At 48.7% G+C, this 25,611-nt stretch overlaps 1 long non-coding RNA gene across 1 annotated transcript; it reads right to left on the bottom strand.

Annotated features, from left to right (window-relative positions):
- Positions 1–2,454: 2,454 nt before the first annotated feature.
- LOC141409341 (uncharacterized) lies at positions 2,455–7,005 on the bottom strand. The gene is made up of 2 exons (XR_012429499.1): positions 6,628–7,005; positions 2,455–4,484 (listed from the first exon to the last, which is right to left on the bottom strand). It is a non-coding gene; the product is annotated as an uncharacterized lncRNA (long non-coding RNA).
- Between the last annotated feature and the right edge of the window lie 18,606 nt (positions 7,006–25,611).

Genomic DNA, 25,611 nt, shown 5'->3' with positions numbered 1-25,611 from the left:
GTGGGCTGGGGGCAGCCAGGGCTGGGGTCTGCAAGTCTCTTTCCAAGTCCTGTTCAGAGGTGGGATCTGGGCAGGATGTCCAGGTGTCGGCAGCAAGGTCAGAGGCCCTGGCTCTCATTCTTTCCAATGTTATGGGAAACCGGCTTCCCAAATGAGCAGGGGTGGAGGTCAAGAGCCACAAGTGCCTTTAACATGAGAAGCAGTGTCGAGGGTGTAATAAACACTCGTAACATGATCCAGTGCAGCACCCATGTCTTCCTCACCCTAGAAACCCATGTGAGCCTCTCCCAGATGCTTGGCGGGAAGACCGTCACTCCCCCACACACCTGGCCCTCACCTGGGCATATCCTACAGCCCTCTTCTAATTCCACCATCAGACCAGGAGCCACAGGACAATGACAGCCACAATGGTGATAACTGTGATACTCAATCCATCAACAAAAATAGTCAGAGTGCCTAATTACCACCAGACTTCACTCAAAGCCCGGGGATGTAGCAATGGATGGGACAGACACGCTTCCTGTTCTCCCGTAGGTGACATTCTAATAGAACTGAGGATAATATCAATAACAGTTGGCTTTCTGGAGCCCTTGCTGTGTGTGAGGCATTGTATTTATAAGTACTTTAACGGCATGGTCTGTTAATTTTCAAAACCACCTTATGAAGTGAGGGGTACAATGATCACCCCCATTTTACAAGTGAGGAAGTTGGCACACAGAAGTTAGGAGATTGGCCCCAGGTTGTATACCAAGGATGGCTGGGAGAGAAAAAGGCTAGGATCCCAATTAATTGTTGGGCTATCATCTCTACCAACTGGTAACAAGTCGTTCTCCTCACAGCGTCTATCCCACCTTCACAGAGAGATGTTGTGGACACGTTTAGAGAATCAACAGCAGTCCTCGCCCTGACCAAGGGTTTTGGTGTAAGTGCCCGGGGCTGGCACAGCCCCTCCCAAGGGAAGAGGAGCCCACTAGCTTTCCACCCGAGGATCAGGGCGAAGGCCCAGCCTAGCTATAGAACCAGAGAAGGCTGGCATTGGGGTTACAGCAGAGATCCACACTCCGTAAGCATTTCGCACATTCCCTCTGTGGAGCTTCTACAGACATTTGGGCTGATAAACCTGAAAGCTCTAGAAAGCATCTAATTAATGCATCTTCCCAAGTAGAATGTTTTAGTAATTGCTGTTCAAGCAACAGAAAAGTTGAGAAAGCTTTTATTGCAAGTGCTGCAGGGACAGATAGAGATCCACACGGCTGCTTCTCCCAGGCACTGGCTCTCTCTCCCACAACCTATTGACATCCATTAACATTCTTCCAGCTATAAAAAAAAATGCATCTTATTCTAACACTCTCCGTAGGCAGGAAGATGGGCATTGAATTACCAAGCCTGAGTAATTGCCCGTAGTCATTGTGATGGAAAATGGCAGAAATCACAATGAGTCACAGGGTGTTAGAAAGGCAAGTGTTTGGTGATGATAATTCTGTAAGGATAATTTCATTAATGGAAGTGGGAGACAAGGCGTGTGCCAGTGAATACTGTATATATGTATATACATATCCGCGGACATACATCTAGTGTTTAAAAATGGCTGCATGTAAATGGGTATGTATGTGTCTGTCTTTTTAATGAATGCCCGAGCGCTGAATGGTAAAGCACCATTCAGAAGTGATTTGTGATAATCACACAGGGGAGAAATCCTTTAAGTGAAAGGAAATGGGAACAAGGATATTTCAAGCGTAGATGTAAAAAGCTTCTATTTGATTCGGGGCCACAAAGGATTCAAAAGACATCAAAGCGTTGACAGACTGAATAGTTTCCACCAAAGGAAGAAGTTCCCTGCTCTGGAATTTAGCACATAAGGTAAACCAATCACAAATCCTCGTGCTGGAAAAGGTTATTAAGGGACAACACTGGACGCCGGTAGGACCACAAGAGAATCCCAACTCCTGCTTTGCCCTGCCCAGGCTACCCTCAGGTTAGATCCTCGGCTACCAAAACAGGCTTCTGCTTTGCAAAATGAACAGAGTCGTGTGCTTTGAATGAGGCAACTGCTCCGTGTACCACATCCAATGTGTTGGGATTAAAAAAAAAAATCAGAATGGACATTTACTTAGGACTAAACCTCGTCCACCTGGAGAGTGTCTTCCCCTTCTCCACAGGTGCGCCCCACCTTCCCCCAGCGCTCTGCCCTCTCCTCCCAATCAGCACAAACAACATGGGGTAGGAAATGACAGTGTCCTTTGCAGCATGAGGCTTCAGAATTAGAGTCTGGGCAGCGTTTTCACTGACAACCCTGATAGATACTATGTTTTCGTGGGAGCCAGTCCCAGAGCCCACCCAGCCCAAAAATAGAGAGACGGCTTTCGCATTGATCTCCACCGGTTCCTGTTGTACTCTATGATTTTAAATTGAGGTAAACGTCACATAACATAAAATTAACAATGAACCTATATATGTTATAAGTTCAGTTTTATTTTAGATTTGGGAGTACATGGGCAGGTTTGTTACATGGGTACATTGTGTGATGCTGAGGTTTGGGGTACAATGGATCCCATCACCCAGGCAGTGAGCTAGGTTTTCAGTACTTCCCCCTTCCTTCCTTCCCCGCTTTTGGGCAAAAGTCTAGTATCCAGAATCTATAAGGAACTTAAACAAATCAACAGGCAAAAAGCAAATAATCTCATTAAAAGGTGGGCAAAGGATATGAACAGACACTTCTCCAATAAGATGTACAGTGAACCATTTTAAAACATACAATTTGGTGGCATTTCATGCATTCTTTGTGTTGTGTAACCATCAACTCTGTCTTGTTCTTTTTTTTTTTGAGACGGAGTCTCGCTGTCACCTAGGCTGGAGTGCAATGGTGTGATCTTGGTTCGCTGCAAACTCTGCCTCCAAGGTTCAAGTGATTCTCCTGCCTCAGCCTGCTGAGTAGCTGGGATTACAGTCATGTGCCACCACGCCCAACTAACTTTTGTATTTTTGGTCAGGCTGGTCTTGAACTCCTGACCCCAGGTGATCCACCCACCTCGGCCTCCCAAAGTGATGGGATTACAGGCGTGAGCCACCCCGCCCAGCCAACTCTGTCTTGTTCTAAGACATTAGTGTCATCCCAAAAGGAAACTGTGCACCCATTAAGCAAAATCACTCCCAACTCCCAGCCCCCATGCCCACCAACCTGCTTTCGTCTCTGCAGCTTTACTTATTCTGCATGTGTCATGTAAGTGAAATCGTGCAATACGTGAACGTTTCCGTTTGACTGCTGTCAGTTGGCAGCGTGTTTTCAAGGTTCGCCCGTGTTATAGCAGGTGTAGCACTTCATTCATTCTGTGGCTGAACAACACTCTATTGTACGGTGTGGATAGACCGCACTTTGATTCTCCATCCTGCCATTTATAGACACTCGGGTTGCTTCCACATTTTGGCTACTCTGAGTGATGCACTGTGAATGTGGGCAGACAATGTATCTGAATCCCTGCTGTCCATTCTCCCAGGTGCGTCCCAGAAGTAGAATTGTTGGATTGTACAGTCACTCCATGTTCGACTTTTAAGGAACCTGAGCAGAACTTGGACCCTTGCCTGCCCACTGGGTTTATTAGTGGTTTCTCTGTTCCCATCTCCCATCCTGGTTCTGGCATACTCCAAATGTCCCTTGCACTCCCTTCCACGGCCACACACTAAATTCAGGGAACATCTCAATGGCCGCATCTGGTCACAGGGCATGCACCCATTGGCCCCAGCTCAGACTGTCTCTCTGGGATCTCAGGTTCGTGCAGTGTGAACACATGGCCAAGAGAGGGCAGGCAGAGGCACCAGACCTCCGCTTGGTGCTGGTGAGCTGGTCCTCGCTGGATCAGCTGCCCATTCTGCTGGGCCCAGGCATCCTTATCCCCTTTAACAGGGAGGACTGAGGGAGACACAGCTGAGTAAAAACCACTCATCCACCATCTAGACACTGAGGTCATTGGAATGATGGCCACATGACAAGGCTTTTCAGGTCCTTCTGTGTCTCAGCAGCTTCTGGAGGTGCCAGCTGAACTAACGCCCAGCCTAGAAAAGAGAGCCCCAAGCTCTGGTCCCGATAATCCACCCACCTTTCCTAGTCCCGACCTACAGGCTCCTGACCCTGGGTCCTGCTCTGTCCTGAGGTTCCAACTGCCCCGTGCAGGAGCCTGGGACTCTGAGCCTTTTCTAGATTCCTCTTCAAGCCGAGGACCAGATCACCAGAGCCCTGAGTCACCCGGACCTCCCCAGCATTTTGTGTGGAAGGAATCTTTGGCTCCAGCACCAAGCAAAACAGTTGATTAAAACGTGTATTTTCCTGTGAGGAAAGAGTCTTCGGTTTCTCCTACGTGATACCCTGACTGCGGCTCCTGTCCCCGCCGTGCCTGCTCCGATGTGTCTCTGCTGTGGGTTGTTACCACGGCCCCCTGCCCATCTGCAGCAAGTAAGGTTATTTCCTTGCATTTGTGCAAGGCAACCAACTTCAAGGAGGAAAGAAATGAGAGATGATAACAGATTAGCAATTTGCAAATTATCCTAAGGAAAAATGTCCTATTAAGAAAAAAATGATGAGCACGTGCTATTGAAGGGGGGTGGGGGACCATGGCTGGGGAGAAGAATGGACTCTAGCTCGCTGAAATTACAGTATTGTCCCGTCTCCAACTAATAGGCTCTGTTCCCTGACAATACACTAAAGATATCATTTATTAAGCCCATTATCCTGCAGACCGCAGTTAGTCACTTCTCAAACATTGCCACATTTATGAAAGACAGTTACAGTCATTTGCAAGATAATTACCATTTTAATCCCAAACCAGCCCGCAGGAGCAAATTGCTTTATAAGTAACCAGGTTTTCAGCATGTCATGACAGAATGCTGTGCAGGCCCTCAGACACTCCGGGCTTGTTTTGCGGTTTTCTACAGTGTGGGGAAACCTGCCCTCCCGGGACTGGGTAGAAATGGGGGATAGCCTCCTGTTCTGCGCCTGAGGGTGGACACTCATAGTGTCATGCTTCCATATGTCTGCTTCCAGCTCTCATTAACACAGACGGGAGAGAGAGAAAGGGAGGGAAGGAAAGAGTGAGGAAGAAAGAGGAGAAACAAGAAGAGAGAGAGGCAGGGAGAGAGAAAAAGAGAAATGAAAGAAGGGAAGGAGCCAGAGGGAGAGAGAGGAAAAGAGACAGAGAGAGAGGAAGGGAGGGAGGGAGACAGAGGAAGGGAGGGAGAGAGGGGGAAGGGACAGAGAGAGAGGAAAGCTCTCATTAACACAGAGGAGGAAGAGAGAAAGAAAAGCAAAGATGAGAACAGGGAGGGAGGGAAGGAAACAGATAACAGAATTACCCTGCTTGAAGCTGGCCTAAAACAGAATCAGGACATAAGAAAGGGACGTTGCCAGAAGCAATAAGACCCCTGAAAGAAAAGGTGAGGACATTGGTATCAAGACTGTTTGACACATCCATAACTTCAGCCCCAAATGCAGAACCTTCCTTGAAAAATGGGAGGACCTTTGTATCTGATGAAACAGCTACAGTCAGTATATTGCAAGGAGCCATCCTTTTGGGGAAGGAGAAAATGATCTGGAACTGAAGAGGATCAGAAGCCCCTGAGCAGGGGAAGAAATGGGGCAGGGAGGGGCTGAGCAGGGGTTACTGGGAGCCACATGAAAGTTGGACGAGCAGATGAGATCAGACCGGGTGGCATCAAGGCCCCTGCTGTGGGGATACGTCAGGCAGCGCTTTACCTCGGCAAAACTAAGGCAGGGCCACCATTACCTGGGCACCTGTCACAAGGTACAGAAAGGACAGGTGTGGGAATGCATTATCGTGAGTGGTCATGAAGAATGTAAGGGCAAGAGCTGGCAGCCAGTCACTTCCTGACTGGGAGATAATTGGAACTGCGAGAATCCAACCCACCCATCCATTGTTTTAATTTCCTCTGAAATAATCCCACGGAATGAGCATCCAACTTTAGTCACCTTGACCTGACGGTGCCTGAAATTATCTGAATGTGGGGAGAAAACAGACCAGTCCCAGGATAGGAGGAGGAAAAACAAGAGGGGCAGGGCATCTGCTGAGGCCGAGCCAGGAGGTGTGTCCCGGAGCACAGGGTGGAGGCGGTCACCTGGGGACAGTGGTGATTCTGGCCAAGGCGGCTTCCCAGGAGCGGTTGGAGAGAGGTGGAAAGCCAAACCCAAGTCAGCCAGGGGCTAAACCCTGGGTGAAGATCACAGTGAGTGTAGAGCCAGCCCTTCCCAGCTCAGACGTCTTCTTCTGGAGATGCAGAGTTGGGAACAGAGAAAAGGGAAGTGCAGGTCCCCTCATCTCCCTCACTGCAGCTAGCAATCCTGTTTCAGAATCTGAAGATTTTCAGCTTCATCCCTTCCTTGAAAACCATGTCTTCTCTGGAGCTTCCTATCTCTGTTCAAGGGGCCGGTCCTTCACGCACACAACCTGCACACCATGGTCTCCTCATTCCTCTCACCTCCTACTTCATCTCTCTGAGGCCCCTCCCCCTCAAAGCTTTAATCACACTTCCCCCTAAGCATCTGACGCCCACCTGGCTCTCCACTCTCAGCGCTGACTGTTTCTGCTCCCTGTTCTGTCTAACACATCACCCCAAATTTACCTGCTGGCATGAAGGCTGGCTCAGAGGGCTGGCAGGTGGAGCTTGGCTTCTGTTTCCCTGCAGGCGGCCTCTCACCCTCCCGGGTGTCTCTCCTCCAGGCAGCCTCTCACCTTCCTGGGATCTCTCTCCTCCAGGCGGCCTCTCACCCTCCCGGGTGTCTCTCCTCCAGGCGGCCTCTCACCCTCCGGGTCTCATCTCCTCCAGGCGGCCTCTCACCCTCCGGGTCTCATCTCCTCCAGGCGGCCTCTCACCCTCCCGGGTCTCATCTCCTCCAGGCGGCCTCTCACCCTCCGGGATCTCTCTCCTCCAGCAGCATGGCCTAGACTTCTTCCTGTGGCCATTGAACTCCCAGAGGCAGAGACAACAGGAAAGCAAGCCGCCCCTAAGACGGAAGTGGCAGTTTGTACAACCTCACTTCAGAAGGGTCTGCTGTGCACTGTGGTCTCACACACCAACCTGGAGCTACAGCAGAGAGGACTGCACACAGCGGTGAACGCCAGGCGAGAAGGGGGTTATTAGTTCATTGGGGGACCTTTTTGGAGGCCAGCCACGGCACTTCCTGATTCTCAATGTAGGTGGTATGAACTTGTACCACAGCTCTGAAGAAGCAGGGGCTGAGACGTCCTCATTTTGTACCTTCCAAGATTCCTAGTGTGAGGTCAGAGGCCAAGTAGAAGCTCAGCAAACACTTGTTGGAATATAGAGTTTTGGATTCCGTGTGAGCAAAACTCACCAGGGGTCTAACGTGCCTGATGCAGGTCCCCACCGTCCCCCAACACCTGTTGATGATCCTGTCTTAAGGTATTTTCTGCCCATTCCTTCCTTCTTTCCTCTCCCCGCAGGTGTTACGAAGATGAAAGTAGACGACAGCTGGCAGAGATTGTATTGACACACTCGAGGTCATGGACTGTCCTCTCATTTGAGCATTATTTACCCAACACAAACAGACAGACACCAAGATAAGGCCATGATAATGTAACGGGGGACCTACAAGGACTCTGTCTTTTCTTCTCTGAATAATTCCTGCCTCCCTACCCAGGCTGCTGTTCCCTCCCACACCACATTTCCAATAACAGGCTGAGGTTATTGCTAGCTTTTCAGTTTTAATACAAATATGAAAGGGAATCAATGAAACTGATATTGTGAGACAATATATTTCCCATCAGACAATTACAGGGGGATTTTTCATTCAGATTTTCACCATTCAAAATGAAACGCAGAGATTATTTTTTCAGAGGCACATCCTGAAACTCCAATCTCTCTGTCAGTAATGCAGCTCCTGAGGCTGTGTTGTAAAGGGACTTGCTAAAGTAGACTTCTTGACATTAATATAGCAACATGTCAAATAAAAACTCAGACTAAAAGAGATGAACTTCCCCTTAATATACCGTGATCGCTGCCGCGAGTCTGAGGGGGGCTCCTGAGTGGCTTGGGATTCCTCTGCTTGGGATTTCTCTCTACTGACAGCAACATGTCAGAGTTCATTAATGCAGGATCAGGACCAGAGGCAAATATTTTGAACATGGAACAAAAAGAAGCTGCCAGGAAAACATAGATTTCCCTGCAACCCCGACACTGCACCCATCTGCAGCTGTGAAAAATGGTGCACAGTTCCCTCCACCTGAGCTGCTGCTGCATCTACCTGAGCAGTCAGAAAGCTCTCAGAAGACACAGTCACTGCATGTGGGTCCCCCGGCCTGCAGAGGCCTGGCACATAGTGGGCAAACGCAGCTGCACCCCGACCTTAAACGCTTTCCTGTGGTTTTGTTTTACACCATCTGTTTTCAGCCTGCTCCTGCATTCTGGGCTGAAATGACTGAGTTTGGTTCCCCAAGCTCAGCTGATGTCTGCAGGCTCCAGGGTCTCTGAGTTGGGTCTGGAGATCCAGGAAACCCTGAACACTGGATGACTGTTTTGCCTGTGTGATCTTTCTACCAGGAAGAGGTGTCTCCACTCACCCCGCTCGCCCTCCGGCTCTGCTCTCTGCTTTCGCGCTCGTCCCTAGAGATATAAACCCAGACACTGCCCCGCTTGGCCACAGGCAGCTGACTGGTGGTCTGCATACCCTACGAGGGTCCAACAGCCAGACCTGTGACCTTCCTTGCCCTGGACTCACTCCTCTGCACCACCCTGGGCCAGCCAGCCTGCCCATCCCAGGGACTGAGCTAAATCCTGGTGCCTTGTACTCATGGGACAGGAAGGAGAACAGACATTAAGGGTGACCCAGGGCTGTGTCTGTCTAGGCTGACCATTGCTGGAAAAGTGAGCAACTCTAATTCCTTGCGAGATCCCTCCCTCTACCTCCTTCCCTGGCCAGCAGAGCTTAGCCAGGTCAGCCAAGAGTCCCACCAACACTCACGATGGGTGGGTGGCGGTCTCAGCCAGTGTCTCAGGACAGCAGCTGGTGCTCAGGCACAGGACACTTAGACGGGATGTTCCAAATGCCCAGAGATGAGGGGGAGCCTGGGCTGCAAAGCACTGGCTCATCAGACCTGCTGAGTTGATGCCATCAAGGCAGGTTCATCTCCAGTGGACTTCATGCTGACCATCCGTGCAAAGACTCATCAAGGAACAGAAAACCACTGCAGAGGAACAAATGGCCCGGCCAACCATCTGCAGAGCCCCTCTTTGGACTCATCCCACCGCCAACAGAAGTCCAGGAGACAGAACCCCTATCTGCCATGTTCGGTATTGCCCCTCCCCAGCCCCCAGCCTGGGTCAGGGCCAGGTATAGAGGAAATGTACTACACAAGGTTATTGATGGAATGAATGAGTGACCACACCTCACATTTGCCTCGTGCTTCCTTTGTGCACTCCTCACACGGGCCACACGGAGTCAGCTCTATTATTGTTGTTTTCCCACTTTGAAAAGATGAGAAAACTGAGACACAGTATTTTTTTAAAGCTGCACCCACCCAAGGTCCCATGGGTATAGGGGTGGCAGATTTAGCTGATAAAAATACAGGAAGCCCAGTTACATTTGAATTTCAGACCAATGATGCATAATGTTTAGTGTAAGTATATCCCCAATATTGCATGAGATATACCAAAATATCGTTCATCATTTCCCTGGAATTCTAATTTAGTTGGGCATCCTGTGTATTATCACATGATCCTCTGTGCAGCAAGAGGAGGGAGCCCAGGTCTGAATCCAGGTTGCAAGGCTCTGAGCCTGTGCTCTCTCTGGAAACATCCAGAAGCTTCAGGGGAGGCTGCACTGCACACACACATTAGCTCTGGGAGTCCCTCCGGAGGAAATGGAAGGTCCACAGGGAAAAGAACCCACGTCCTTGGCTGTGGTTAAGTCTCCTGTGCTAGGCCAGCAAAAGTCAAAGGATAAGTGCGGAAGGCGGGGGATCCAGTTTATATGACCCACGGCTGTAATCAGATTCATTACAAAGCAGTAAAATGTGACCTCAGAGGAGATCCTTCTGGGTCCAGTCCTGGAGAAGAGCACCTGGCTGGGGAGTTGGACTTCTGTCTGTATTATTGAGCTTGGGCCCAGAAAGCTCTGTGTGTGTGTGTGTGTGTGTGTGTGTGTGTGTGTCTCTATGAGTGTGCAAGGGACACTTGTTGAAAATGTTCCTAGCAGGGCCATTTCCCAGGTGACAATGCTCCTGGAGGGCAGGCAGCTGGCTGAACAAGACCCCCAAAGCTCTGTGTCCTGGGGCACCAACGACTTTGAGTGGAGATGAACTGAGACATCTTTCAAATCTGTCATCAGGTTCCACGACTGAACAGTAAATTTTCCCAGACCTCAACCCCACCAGCTCCTATCTCCATAACTCTGTTTATTTGATCATCTGTTCACTTTTATATAAAGTTTATTATGCTCTTCTGTACTGAAAAAAAACGGGGCCCTTTAGTAGCTGCAGTGATAAAAAATGACTTCTGCTTCTCCAGCTCTCCAGGAATGAAATTAGTCCAATTACATTTTCCTCTCCTGTTAAATTCTCAGCCTCCAGTATCTGCAGATCAGCTGAGATGCAGAGTTGGTTAAACATGTCCAATTAATCAAAGCACTGTCAGAGTCATCAGAACACTCTAGAGTTCCTCGTTGCCGATGACTGGGGTAATTTTAAAAAGAAGATTTAAAAAGTTGACCACTCTTTGAGAACATTCTGACCCTGAAGCAAGGTTAAGGAGGCTTTGGCCAGAAGTTTGGAGCAGCTATCAGAAAAAGAACTTCTGGAACATTCTGGTGTTCCTTTAACGCAACTCACTAAGGGTTGTGTGCAGTCTTGCCTTATTTGCTAGACATTCACTCTGTTGTAGGGCATGCTGGGGGATGGTAATATGGACAGGTGGACATAGTCTACCGGGCCAAATGTGATGGCCAGCCCAGTACACAGCCAGTGACATTGTCCTGATGTTGAATATACAAATTCCTTTCTCCTCAATCCCAGTTCAAAGCCAACGTCTTCCAGACTCTCTTTCCAGATGGCTTCAACCATTCTCCAGTCTCTCAAAATAATCCTGACCGTCATCACCTTTTCAGAAACAAGAAGCATTTTAAATCTGGAAATGTGCAAACATAAATCACTACAGGTAGAAAACAAACCTTTTCTATTACATTCTCCCAGGACTTGATTTATTTTTCTCTGGACTCTATCCTGCATCACAGACTTGGTTAGGTTATTTATTCAATGTGTTCTGCCCCTTTAATGGAAGCTCCAGGAGGGCAGGGCTTTGAATTAACAAATAGTCACTAATATTTGATTCACTAAGTTCTCTTCCATGCCCAGATCTTTGCCTGCCACATTACAGATGTGCGATAGGTAATGCTCAGGTGAGGGGATTGTCAGAAGCAAAATCCTTTACTGAATTCATTTACTCATGCATGCATTCGCCCCTTCATTTATTCAGCCTGAACTCACAGGGCACTCCCGGTAGCCAGACACTGCTTTTACTGCCCTTTTTGCAGGAGGTGGCATATAATAGGGTTTGCAGGCTGGGGAACCAAGAGAGACTTCACAGAAGATTTAGCCAGATCTGGGCAGAGGGCAGGGTATTCCAGGTAAAGGGTAGCCTGACCTCTAAAAGGCATAATGACATTTAAGAAAGGAGACTCGCATGGAGATCCCAAATGCAACCTATTGTGTAAAGGGGAAAGCCTGCTCGTTCTGTGCTTGCAGAAGTGAGCCAAGTACAGAAGTCTCACAGGAGCTTCCTGCTGGAAGGACCATAGAGACCACTAATATGGCCCCAGCACACAGAGAAGAAAACAGAAGCCCAGAGTTGGTGCAGCCTTGCCCGAGCTCACAACATTGGTCAGTGGCAGGTCCAGACCCAGACTCGGTCTAGACACAGCTCCATGTTCTTCCTCTCTTCTCATCAATTACTGTATCTCGCATTGCCCCAGGGGAGCTGCTATCAGGGTGGACATATGGATGGATGGCTCTGATGTGTGTCAGTCCTGGGAGGAGAAAGTGGAGATTAGCTGACTTTCAAACAAGACACACACAAGGGAACATCTCGTGGTGCGGAGGGGGTGGGGGTAGCCGTGCCAAGGAAAGAGGAGGAGGTGCAGGAGGAGGCAGGGATGGTTGTGAGTTTGTGCACAAGGATGCAGTGTCTGTGTGCCTGATGCTCAGAATCCATCTCACGGTCCTTGCCTGGAGGGGGTAACCCCGCAAAATCCTTCCAACAAAAAAGCTAGAAACACATATCTTTCCAGCCAGGACAATAGTCCTACCAGCCAGAGGAGAGGTCTGGCTCAGGCCACCACAGCTCTTCTGAAGCAGAAAAGACACCGAAGGGGAGTGGCTGGAAGATTTAGCCTCCTGCTGCAAAGAAAATCATTCTCTCCCTTCTGCTGTACCTCACTTATCATCAACATTAAATTCTGAAAATGTGATCCAGGATGGAACTAATGCAGACACGGACATATCCAGCTGGAAGGCAGCCAGCTTTTCCCTGCGGCTTGTCCTGTTAGAGACTCTAACTCCAACCCTGATCCCACCAAGAGTCTGTGACATTCATAAGCTTCTCAATCTGGGATAAAGAGAAATCGGAGACATTTGTCCACCTTAGCTTTAAGAAGAAATGTCTCAAGCGCAAACGCAGCATAAAAGATATTCACAGTGACAGTCAAGTTCCTGCAGAGTGGGCTGGGTGCAGTGGCTCACGCTTGTAATCCCAGCACTTTGGGAGGCCAAAGCCAAAGTGGGAGGATTGCATGAATCCAGGAGTTCAAGACTAACAGCATAGTGAGACCTCGTATGTACTAAAAGAATCAAAAATAAATATTAACATAAATAAATAAAATATAGTAAAATAAAATAATAAAAAATATAAAAAGGCTCCTATAGAGTTAACCATCCCACTATTCTCCTGGCCCCCTTGCACCTGTGGAAGGTGACATCAAAGACCTGAGAGCCCTGTGCCCCAGTTGTGCCCATCACAGGTGGAAGGGCCCCATCTGTTAGCCCAGGTCCTTCCACATCAAATTCCTGAACCTTCCTACCTGCAGATTCCACAGGCGTAGTGAGAACACTTCCTGACCTGGACACAGGCAGGGTGCACACTCCTGAGCCATCAGCCACCTCAGTCTCTGAGTGAGTTCCTCAGCTCTCTAGCCATTGCCAAGCATTCACAAGTATCCCTGCTCTCTGAGTGCTCCAGTCTCCAGGTGAGTGCTCCCACTCTGCCCTGCAAGTGCTCCTACTCTGCTCTCTGAGTGCTCCCACTCTGCTCTATGAAAGCTTCCTCCCTGCTCTCAGAGCGCTTTCCCCTGTTAGGAGTGCTCCTCCCTGCTCTCTAGTGCTCCTCCCTGCTGAGTGCCCCATCCTGCTCTTAGAGTGCTCCCTACTTGCTTTGAGTGCTCTTTACTGCTCTCTGAGTGCTCCTCCCTACTATCTCAATGTTCCCCCTCTGCCCTTTGTGTGTTCCCATCCTGCACTCACGGTGCTCCCTCTCTGCTTGCTGAGCACTCTGCAGCTGTTGTTCTAGGTGTGAAGATCAAAATCAACAGAAGAAAGGACTCCTGCCTCTTCATCAAGGCCGCGTACAGGAGCCCAGACATGTTCTAACAGCTGAGGGGAAGCTTTCATTAGCACCCTGCTCTGCTCTGAAAGAAAGGCACCTACTTTATGGTGTATTGAATGGTGGCTCCTAAGATATATCCACATTTTTACCTTGAACCTGTGAATGTGACCTTGTTTAGAGAAAGGGTCTTTGCAGATGTAATGAAGGACTTTGATGAGAGCTCATACTAGATGTATTAGTCTGTTTTCACACTGCAGATAAAGACATACCTGAGACTGGGTAATGCATGCAGGACAAAGGGTTTAATGAACTTACAGTTCCACATGGCTAGGGAACCTCACAATCATGGCAGAAAGCAAGGAGGAGCAAGTCACATCTTATATGGATGGCAGCAGGCAGAAAGAGCTTGTGCAGGGAAACTCCCTCTTATAGAACCATCAGATCTCATGAGACTTATTCACTATCACGAAAACAGCAAGGGAAAGACCTGCCCCCATGATTCAATTACCTCCCACCGGGTCCCTCCCACAACACATGGGAATTCAAGGTGAGATTTTGGTCGGGACGCAGCCAAACCATATCATTCTGCCCCTGGACCCTCCCAAATCTCATGTCCCTTTCACATTTCAAAACCAGTCATGCCTTCCCAACAGTCCCCCAATGTATTAACTGATATCAGCATTAACTCAAAAGTCCAAGTTTAACATGACATCGAAGACGAGGCAAGTCCCTCTGCCTATGAGCCTGTAAAATAAAAAAACAAGTTAGTTACTTCCTAGATAGAATGAGAGTACAGGCACTGGGTAAATACAGTCATTCCAAATGGGAGAATCTGGCCAAAACAAAGAGGCTACAGGCCCCATGCGAGTCCAAAATCCCGTAGACACTTAAACCTCCAAAATTATCTCCTTTGACTTCATGTCTCACATCCAGGTCACACTGATACAAGAGGTGGGTTCTTATGGTCTTGGGAAACTTCACCCCTGTGGCTTTGCAGGGTACAGCCTCCCTCCCAGCTGCCTTCACGGGCTGGTTTTGGGTGTCTGTGGCTTTTCCAGGTGCATGATGCAAGCTGTCAGTGGATCTACCATTCTGGGTCTGGAGGACAGTGGCCCTCTTCTCACAGCTCCACTGGGTTGTGGCCCAGTAGGGACTTTGTGTGGGGTCTCCAACCCCATATTTCTCTTTGGCACTGTCCTAGCAGAGGTTCTCCATGAGGACCCCACCCCTGCAGCAAACTTCTGCCTAGGCATCCAGGTGTTTCCATACATCCTCTGAAATCAAGGCAGAGATTCCCAAACCCCAATTCTTGACTTCTGTGCACTGGCAAGCTCAACACCATGTGGAAGCTGCCAAGGTTTGGGACTTGCACCCTCTGAAGCCACAGCCCAAGCCCTATGTTGGCCCCTTTCAGTCATGGCTGGAGTGACTGGGACTCAGGGCACCAAGTCCCTACACTGCACACAGCACAGGGACCCTGGGCCCAGCCCATGAAACCACTTTTTCCTCCTAGGCCTCCGACCCTGTGATGGGAGGGGCTTCTGTGAAAACCTCTGACATGCCCTGGAGACATTTTCCCTATTGTCTTGGGGATTAACATTTGGCTCCTTGTTACTTATGCAAATTTATGCAGGTGGCTTGAATTTTTCCTCAGAAAATGGGATTTTCTTTTCTATTACATTGTCAGGCTGCAAATTTTCCAAACTTTTATGCTCTGCTTCTCTTATAAAACTGAATGCCTTTACTGGCACCCAAGTCACCTCTTGAATGCTTTGCTGCTTAGAAATTTCTTCCACCAGATACCCTAAATCATCTCTCTCAAGTTGAAAGTTCCACAAATCTCTAGTGCAGAGGCAAAGTGCTGCCAGTCTCTTTGCTAAAATGTTACAAGAAGTCACCGGTGCTCATCTCTCTCAAGTTCAACATTTCACAGGTTTCTAGGACAGGGGCAAAATGCTGCCAATCTCTTTGCTAAAACATAACAAGAGTCACCTTTGCTCCAGTTCCCAACAGTTCCTCATTTCCATCTGAGACCACCTCAGCCTGGATCTCATTGTCCACATCATTATCAGCATTATGATCAAAGCCATTCAACAAGTCTCTAGGGTGTTCCCAATTTTCCCATATTTTCCTGTCTGTTCCAACCTCTGCCTGTTACCCAGTTCCAAAGTCACTTCCACATTTTTTGGTATCTTTCCAGGTACCCCACTCTACTGGTACCAATTTGCTGTATTAGTCTGTTTTCATGCTGCTGATAAAGATGTACTTGAGACTGGGTAATTTATGCAGGAAAAAGGGCTTAGTGAACTTACAGCTCCATGTGGCTTGGGAGGCCTCACAATCATGGCAGAAGGCAAGGAGGAGCAAGTCACATCTTACATGGATGGCAGCAGGCAAAGAGAGAGCTTGTGCAGGGAAACTCCCCTTTATAGAACCATCGGATCTCATGAGACTTATTCACTATCACGAGAATAGCATGGGAAAGACCTGCCCCCATGATTCAATTACCTCCCATCAGGTCCCTCCCACAACACATGGGAATTCAAGATGGAATTTGGATGGGGACACAGCCAAACCATATCACTGGATTATCTGGGTAACCCCTAAATTTAATGACAAGTGTCCTTCTAAGAGAAGAAAGATGAGAGACCTGGAGAGAAGAGAGAGAAGGCTACATGAAGACAGAGGCAGACATTGCAGTGATGCTGCCACAAGCCAAGGGACACATGGAGCCACCAGAAACTAGAAGGGGCAAGGAAGGATACTCCCCTAGAGCCTTCAGAGAGGACGGCCCTGACAACACTTTGACAATGGACTTCTGTCCTCCAGAACTGTGAGCCAATCCACTTCTATTAAGTCTCCAGGTTTTGGTCATTTGTTTTGACAGCCACAAGAAGTTCATGTGTGCTCCATGGCTGTCCCTCACAACCACACAGAGGCCTTCCCAGGGTGTGGATGGCAGGTCATCTCATGCTCTGCTCCTGCCCCCCATCTTGCTAATGTGGTGTGGCCAAGTGCCCTGGGCTGCATCCAGTGCCCTTTCACCCCCGCACCTGCCTCTGGGCAGCTCACCTGCTCGATGCCCTGCTCATATGATCTTGTGGGTTGTCAACACTCACATACAGGAATGGAGCATCAGGACAGAGGGATTTGGGACAGTGAGGCCACCCTCTGGACCTCAAGTCACCTCACATTTACTCAGTAGGGTGAATAGTGAGAGTGGGGTTAACAGCCCCTGCAGGTGAAGAACCCATCATTTGCTGTGCAGTGCTGGTCTGTGGGTCTGCTATGAGTCTAACTGAAATCCTGTGCCCTCAGTGAGGCTGGCACAGCACTAGGGGGTCTTCTCCATGAAAATGCTTTCTCTTCTTTTCTTCTTTAGCTTTATTGAGGTACAGCTGATACACAAAAGAATTGCACATGTTCAATTTGTACATGTTATTGAGCTGGACATAGCATTACACTTGTTTTTACCATCTCCACAACCAAGATACTAAACATCTCCAGCACCTCCACAATTTTCCTTCATGGGGCATCCAGCCTGCCCACTATAGGGGGTGGAGGACACCAAAGCATCATCTCTGCTGCTGGCCCCTCCTCCCCTCCTGTGTCTCCTGCCCTTCCCCTTCCTCCAGGCCTCACATTGCAGCAGGAAGCTCCTCCCCTGTGGCCTCAGGATGCTCTTGTCGTCCTCAGTGAAGTACTTAAGGTGCATAAAATTCACAAGCTCAGCAGCCCCTGATGTTGTTCCCCACTCCCCCGTCTGGAAATTGAAGCTAAGAAAGGCGGAGCCGGGAGAGAACAGCGCCAGAGTGAGAATCTTGCTCAGTCAGCCTCCAAAACCTGTTATCCTGACACCTGCTGTGGTCACTTCCCTGCCCACCCACCTCTACTCCCCCACCATGCTGTGCCTTTTTTTTCTGGACCCCCAGAGCCCTGGGAGACCTGATGGAGGGAGAGAGGAAGACCCCACATGAGAGGGCTACCTCTGCAGGGCCCAGGGACTCCATATGACAACACAGACGAACCCCATTTGAAATCATGCATAGTAGCCATGAGGCTGTAGCATTCATGGAAAGTCCCAAGATAAAATAAATAATCTGTCCCAGTGCCTATGTGGGCAGAATGCCCACCCCTTACTCCCGCCAAATGTCCATATCCTGATCCCTGAATCCTAGAATATGTTACGTTACATGGCAACAGAAAATTCAGGCTGCTAATCAGCTGACCTTCACACAAGCAGATGATCCTGCATGATCCAAGTAGGTCCCAAATGGAGAAGGACCTACGTGTAATCATGAGGGTCCCTACATGGAGAAGAGGGAAGCAGGAGAGGAGGTCAGAGCATGTGATGTGAGAAGAGCTCAGTGGCCACTCCTGGCTTTAAAGATGGAGGAGGGGCCATGGGCCAAGGAAGATCACAGATTCCCCATGAGAGCTTCCAGAAGGAGCACAGCCCTGAGACATGTTTTGTGAGACCCCCTGAGACCGGCATTGGACTTCTGGACTCCAGAACTGCAAAACGAAAAATTTGCATTGTTTTAAGCCGCTAAGTTTGAGGTCATTTGATCCCATAGCAATAAAACTCATGCAGGGTCAAGCAGTGCATCACTTAAGACCAGGAGAACTTGTTTGGCTTGGAAAATGCAGCCCCATAAGCACAGGGAACTCTGGATAATGGCAGCTGCAACTCCACCCAAGGATCCTGAGCATCATCTGTCAGCAAATCTGGAGTCAGATACACCCAGGTTCTAATCCTGCTTGGCCACTTCCTGGTATTGTGATACTGGGCCATTTTCTTCACCTCTCCAAGGCTCCATGTCTGCAAAATGAGAACCCCGAGAACCCAGGCAGAGTTGCTGTGCAGAGTCTAAATAATGTGTGTGTGTGACTGTCAATTTTGTGTGTCAACGGGACTGGGCTACGGGGTGCCCAGTCATTTGGTTAAACATTATTTTGGGTGTTTCTGTGAGTGTGTTTCTGGATGAGATTAACATTTAAATCAGTTGACTGAATAAAGCAGATGGTGCTTTATACTGGGGTGAGCCTCATTCCATCAGCTGGAGGAACAAGTCTGACCCACCTCTGAATAACAGAGAATTCCTCCTGCCTGTCTGCCTTTCAACTGGGCTGTCAGCATTTCCCTGCCTTTGGACTTGAATGAAAACATCAGTGCTTCCTGGCTCTTAGGGCTGCCAGCTTTCAGGCTGGAGCCACACCACTGGGTCTCCTGGCTCCCCAGCCTGCCCTCTGCAGATCTCCAACTCCTCAGCCTCCAGAAGCATGGAGCCAATTCCTTATAATAAATCTGTCTATATGCATGCATCCTGTGAATTCTATTGTCTGGAACGTCCTGACAACGTGGTTTGCAGCGTGTCCAGTCCAGTGACTGACGTGGTTTGCAGCATGTCCAGTCCAGTGACTAACGTGGTTTGCAGCGTGTCCAGTCCAGTGCCGGGCACAGAGACTTGCTCAGTCACTGGTGCAGGAGACACTGGGGGCTGGATTCTGTGGCCTGCCCACCACCACCCCGATCAGAATGCCTGACCCACAGGAAGATCCCAAGGCGGCCAGCCCAGCAAGATGCGGGCACACTCTCCAGTTCCTGCCTAGCATGAAGGCTGTTTTACTCCTTGCCCCTCTCACCAGCAAGAACGGAGGCAACAGAAGCATGGCCATCCCCGGTGCCCAGAGCTCTAGACAAATGAGCTGGGTGTTTGGTGACCCCACGATGCATCCCTGATCACCATGGTGCCTGAAGGTACGCAGAGTCAGGATCAGGTCTGGACAGGAGGGACTCTTCTCGCTGGTCTTTCAACCAGGCTTCCTCTGTCCCTGGACTCCTAACTTTGAGTTTCACTTATGTATCTCCCTTCAGGCTCTAGGGGAAGTTGTGCTGATTCAACTCTAGCTGGACAAGGTCACTGAGGTTGCGTCTCTGGCACTTCCCTGCCGTGACCCTACACAGCCTCCACGCAGGACAGAGCCTCCCTGACTCGCTAACCTCTACCCAGGCTGCAGCCTCCCTCCAGAAGCTCGTTGCACTCCCATCCTCCTCAGGGACCTCTCGAATTTCTGCGTTTGATGGCATTTCAAAATTGCCAGGCCACTAACTAGGGAAGTAATTAAAAGGAAAAAAAAAAGCAAGCAGGAAAAAAAAAAGCAAGCAAGAAAAAGAAAAGCGAAAGAACAGTTGCAGTTGCTTCCACAACCATGGGGTTGTGTGCAGGGGGAACCATTCCACAGATGTGCATTAACATACTGGGAAAATAGCATAAAGCACAGCCACCCGTCTGCCCACCCAGGGTGCTTGGAATAAACCATATTTTTCCTGCTTCCTTCCATGTCAGAAGGTAAATTGGAAGGGAAATGTTGGTGCAAAAGGACAGCTCAGAATTTAGCACCAAACAGATTGCACCCTCAAGGAGGCTGCCAGCCTTCCCCATCCTCAGCTGACAGCTCCTGGGCATCCTGTTCTTTGGCAATTTTCAAGGCCACCTGCCCCAGAAAGCCTGCTTGGGCTGCTCCACCATGCGACAGAGGCTGGGCATGCACCTGCTCATGACCCAGGGCTGGCTCTGGCACACCCAGGCGTATTCTGTTTGGCTCACTGTGGCCAGACAGCAATTGCATTTGGTTCAGATCCACTCCACATGTTTCTCTTCCTTCTGAGACCAGTGGGGACTGGGGCACATGTGTTTCGTGCCAATGCCACACATAGAAATATGCTCTGCCAGCTTTCTCTGTCCAAACCTTTGACATGGCTCTGACTTCACTCCTGCAGAAAAGTTGCAAGGACCATGCAAGAAACTCCCATGGGTCCTTCACCCAGACTGGCTGGTGGCTCATCTTTAGTCCCTTTTGCTTGGTCATTGCCCCTACCCCGCCATTTTTCCTGACAACAAAAATATTATCTTGCAGAGCCATGGCCTAATTATCAAAATCATGAAATCAATATTGATATACTACAAGGGTAGAATCCATTGGACAAAATCACATTTCATCTCTGGGTCCAACTTCAGATCCAGGATCACACATTTCCTTACGTTTCCCTGTCTCTCTAAGTTTCCTTAGTCTAAAGTAGTTTCTTATAATTGTTTCTCTTTTTCTTTAGACAATATCTCATTTTTATTATGGTAAGACCACAACATGAGATAAACCCTCTTAATAAATGTTTAAGTGTACAATACATTATTGTTGGCTATAGGTACAATGATGTTTTATAGAGCTTATGCAGCTTTATAAAGCTTATTCATGTTTCTTTTTTAAAAATGTATAATGAGCAGAATGTATTTCCCCATCATTCTGAAGGCTGGGAAGTTCAATACGAAGGTGCCAGCATCTGGTGGGGGCTTTTTGCTGTATTGTCCCTGGGCAGAAAGCAACAGGGCCAGAGACAGAGCAAGAGGGTGCTGAACTTGCCCGTTTATAATGACACCAATCCCACCAATAAGAGTGGAGTCCTTATGGCTTAATTGCCTCCTAAAGGTCACACCTTTTAATACTGTTCCAAAGGCAATAAATTTCAACATGAGTTTTGCAGGGCACAAACATTCAAACCATAGCAATGCATCATCAGCATGGGAATTATGTTCAGCAAACTATAAGAAGCAGCCAGTTGAGACCTGGAAATAATTCCTTCCTAGGAATAAAGAAAGATCAAGAAAAAACCATGGTCCGCATCTACTACATATAGAATAAACAGAAAATTTCCCAAGATATCACGTTTGGGGATGGGGAGTATCCATCCCCTCAGAATTTTCTCTTTCTCAATCTTGACATTTTGGAGTGTCAAGGCCAATTACCTTTGGAGTAAGCCATAGTGTCTGCGTGTTTGTGTTTTCGCATCACCAGGCTCCGGTTGTGCCTGTCCATCAGGGATGTCCAGGATGATGCTGCCTGCTCCCCGTTGCCTGGGATCAGGAGGCACACTCCCTCCCACATCGGCAGAGCTTTGATCTCCTGGTTAAGGTTGCGTGTGCCAGTCACCTCCACTCTGAAGTTACTCTTTGTGTTTTCATCATTAATAAATAATTTGCAAAGATTTACTTTAATTCTCTATAAATACCCTGTTCGTGGTCAAACTTTCACCCACTGGTTTCAGCTGCTATATTAGTCCATTCCCACACTGCTATAAAGACATACCTGAGACTGGGTAATTTATAAAGAGAAGAGTTTTAACTGGCTCACAGTTCCACAGGCTATACAGGAAGTATGGCTGAGGGAGGCCTCAGGAAACTTACAATTATGGTGGAAGGGGAAGAAGTCAGCACACCCCACATCGTTGGAGCAGGAGGAAGAGAGCAAATGGGGAGGTGCCACACACTTTCAAACAACCAGATCTTGTGAGAACTCGCTATTATGAGAACAGCAAAGGGAACTCCGCCCCATGATCCAATCACCTCCCACCATGTCCCTCCTCCAACACAGGGGATTACAATTCAACTTGAGATTTGGGTGGGCACACAGACACTTCAACATGAGATTTGGGTGGGGACACAGAGCCAAACCATATCAAGTGCCCGTTAATGACATCCTGCATCCTTTCTTTTCTGTTAGGTGGGATTTTAATGTAAAGAGAGCTTCTCCTCCTCAGTTTGTTTATGTATTCATTCATTTATTTATATAAATGTGCATTCATTGGCTTTATTTTATTCATTGGGCTATAATCCATTACAATTTTTACTTATGTTGATGCTCAATTTGTCCCGTATTTGGCCAGTAGCAGCCCCCCACAAGCCATTTCCTGTGTCCTTGTCTTTTGACAGCTGATCATTCTTTGAGCACTTCTTTACTCTCTAATGCAGTCAGAGATTCCAGTTCACCTTGTGCTTCCCTGCCTCAGCCCTGGAATCAGCACACAAAGGCAGTAGTGTGCACAGCTGACCAGGTGACTATTGGAAGGACAGAGGGGTCGACGGAGTTTGCTGGCCCATAGCAAGCTCCAGGTTGAGAGGGGTCCTGCTATGGTATGGGCTCTCTGGAGGGAGTGTTGGCTGGTTTAAGTATGGCTGTAGGGGGTATCGATCAATGATATCCTAGGCCCTGCGAGCTCTGACATTTGAAAGAAGTTGATCTGTCAGTACAAAAAGCCCTTTAAAGATTCGTAGCTCTTTGTAGATGTCAGGGCTCATTGTGGGGCCCGGAAAGTCAGCACCCCAGTTTGCACTGCTCGCCAGGCTGTCATCAGAAAGGGTTCTAGACACCCTGTTGTGTGTTATAAATGCATGGCAGAGGCCAGGAGGAGCGGGAAGATGCAGCGAGGCTCTTCCTTGACTTCCTCTTCATCTCCAAGATGAAGAAGGTTTGAACTCACAGATCTTGGCTGTGGGTGGAGGAACCAAACAAACTGCATGAATTGCTCTTTCTTCCCACTCCCTGGTTACCATCTGCTGGCTGAGGGTCTCAGTGCAAATCCCAAGCCCCACTGAACTGGAGATGATTTGTTACATAATGCAATATTAAGGCCATAAATCTTCCCAGGAGCAGAACCCATAAACCCTGGTTTTTATTATCCAGTTACTGAACAGACCCTGACTGTTCTTTCATTGCAGCACAATTATCCTACAATTACTGTTACATTGTTAAGTAAATAGTGTGCCGGGAGCGGCAATTCCAGGGCTCATCAGTATATTAACAAACACAGGAGCCAGGGAGGCCCAGAGCTCAGGGATGGGACAAGACAGGGGTGCAGGTGGCGGGAGTCTGGATGCTGAAATCCATTAGGCTCCATGCCTGTCTGCTGTGCAGAGGAACCCTCTTGGTGTCCAGCCCCTCTCATCACAGCAGAGTGGGTGAAGCTGTGGGTGGCAGAAGGAGGGAGAATCAGGACCCAGGCCTGCTCTGCAACCAGAACAACACAGAGCACACAGGGCATCCCATAGACACAGGGGCCCCTCTTATAAGCTGGTGAGCACATGTATGAGGTGCAGACAGCCATGCAAACTCTTGTGGCTTTTTTTTTTTTTTTAACACAAATGTTCATAGCATCTTTATTTATAGCAGCTCTAACCTAGAAATAGCCCAGAAGTTCATCCACAGGAGAATGGATAAACCAACCGCAGTGTGTTCATAAAATTGGAACCAACTAATGACGCCCCCAATGAAATCTCAAACCCACGATGATGGCCCCAAGAAGCCAGAACAAGAGTTCAGGCTGGAGGGGTCCAGTTCGATGAAGTTCCACAACAAGCTAAATGAATCTCTAATTTTAAAAATTCAGGCCACGGGTTCCCTGGGGGATTGAGGAGAAAGGGGCAGGAGGGGCTCTCTAGAGTGCTGGCAATGTCCTATGTCTTGATAGGGGTGCCAGTTGTACATTGTCAAAACTCACTAAAGGGCATCTCCTGGATTCGAGTTTCAAAAATGAAGCCGCTGGGGCAATGAAGTGGAGACCACGTGGCCTCATCTCCAGAATGTTCCCCTCTTGGGAAATGTCATGAGGCCAAAAGCCTGAAAATGTGCCTGTGAGTCCTCGTCCACACAAGGCACAACTGAAGAACTGGGGTAGCCTCCTACTGGGCGAAGGCCAGTTCTTCTGTAAAAGGGTCACTCAGCAAACATCGCCTATCCCACCCCAGGGTGGGATTTGGCAAGGCAGATGGGAACAGGTATTTCCAGACCTGTTAGCTTACCCCTGCTGAGTGCAAGTTGGAATTTGGGCTTTGGAAACAACGCACTAAAATGACTCGATGTCAGACACACCAGGAGCAAGACCATGTTTTATTTGATAGCATTTGTTCTCTCTGAAGCATTTGCACATCTCCTTTCTTGTTTTGTTTTCCTCCAGGGTGGCACCATGGGACAGTTGGGACAAATAACTTCATGGCTGTGGATGCAGCAGCAATCTGCAGCTCAGCAAAGCTGAGTGAGCCCAGCCCCGGGCTGACCCAGGAGGTAGCAAGAAGCTGAGACCCAGCCACAGGTTCCCCAGGCTCCAGCTTCTTCCGTGCCTCTTTTCTTTTATTTATTATTATTATTATTATTATTATTATACTTTAAGTTCTAGGGTACATGTGCATAACATGCAGGTTTGTTACATATGTATACTTGTGCCATGTTGGTGTGCTGCACCCATCAACTCGTCAGCACCCATCAACTCGTCATTTACATCAGGTATAACTCACAATGCAATCTCTTTTCTTAAAAATAGAAAGATAGAAATGAAAAAGCAAGCTAGATAGAAGCACATTCATATGTTCAAAGGCAAAACGTGCTCTCCATCTGTGGCAGGCAGAATAGTAGCCCCCAAATATGTCCACGTCCTAGTCCCTAGGACCCGTGAAGGTATCTGGTTCCATGGCAAAGGGGAATTCAGCTTCCTCATCAGCTGACCTTGAGCTGGGGAGATGGTCCTGGATTATCCAGGTGGGCCCAACACAAGGGTCCTTAAAGGTAGAAGAGGGAGGCAGGAGAGTCAGAGCCAGAGACACAGCAGCGTGAGAAGGACGCAGCTGGCGGTTGCTGGCTTTGCAGATGCAGGAAGGGGCTGCAAGCCCAGGGATGCAGGTGGCCTCTGGAAGCTGGAACAGGTGAGGAAATGACTTCTCCCCTAGTAGCTTCAGAAGGAACACAGCCCCACCAACAGCGTGGTTGCCACCCAGCCATGCCCATTTTGAACTTCTGATCTCTAGAACTACACAATAATAAATATGTGTGGTTTAAGTGACTATAGCTGTGCTCCTCGTTACAGCTGTAATTGGAAAATTTAATACTGCACATCCTCCAAAACCTCATGGAGAACCCGGAGCCCCTCTACTCCCCAATAATGGGATGCTCTAAGGTGGGATGCTTCTGGGCTTCTTCTCCATGGGATGCTCTGGCCCCTATTCAGCCAAAGACCCTGGCATCCCTGACCTGAGTCCAGAGAGTCCCACTCCATTCCTGACAAAGTCCAGGGAGCTGGACGGACGCCTCCCAGCTCTGCCTCTAGGGAAGTTGCTCATGGGGCCTCCTGCCTAAAGGACTTTCTCCTCTCTGACCCTGTGTTCTTGCAGA

The sequence above is a fragment of the Macaca fascicularis genome, chromosome 1, assembly GCF_037993035.2.
Source record: "Macaca fascicularis isolate 582-1 chromosome 1, T2T-MFA8v1.1".
Lineage (NCBI taxonomy): Eukaryota > Metazoa > Chordata > Mammalia > Primates > Cercopithecidae > Macaca > Macaca fascicularis.
Note: the sequence above shows the minus strand (reverse complement) of the source record. Positions and strands in the feature narration are given on the sequence as shown.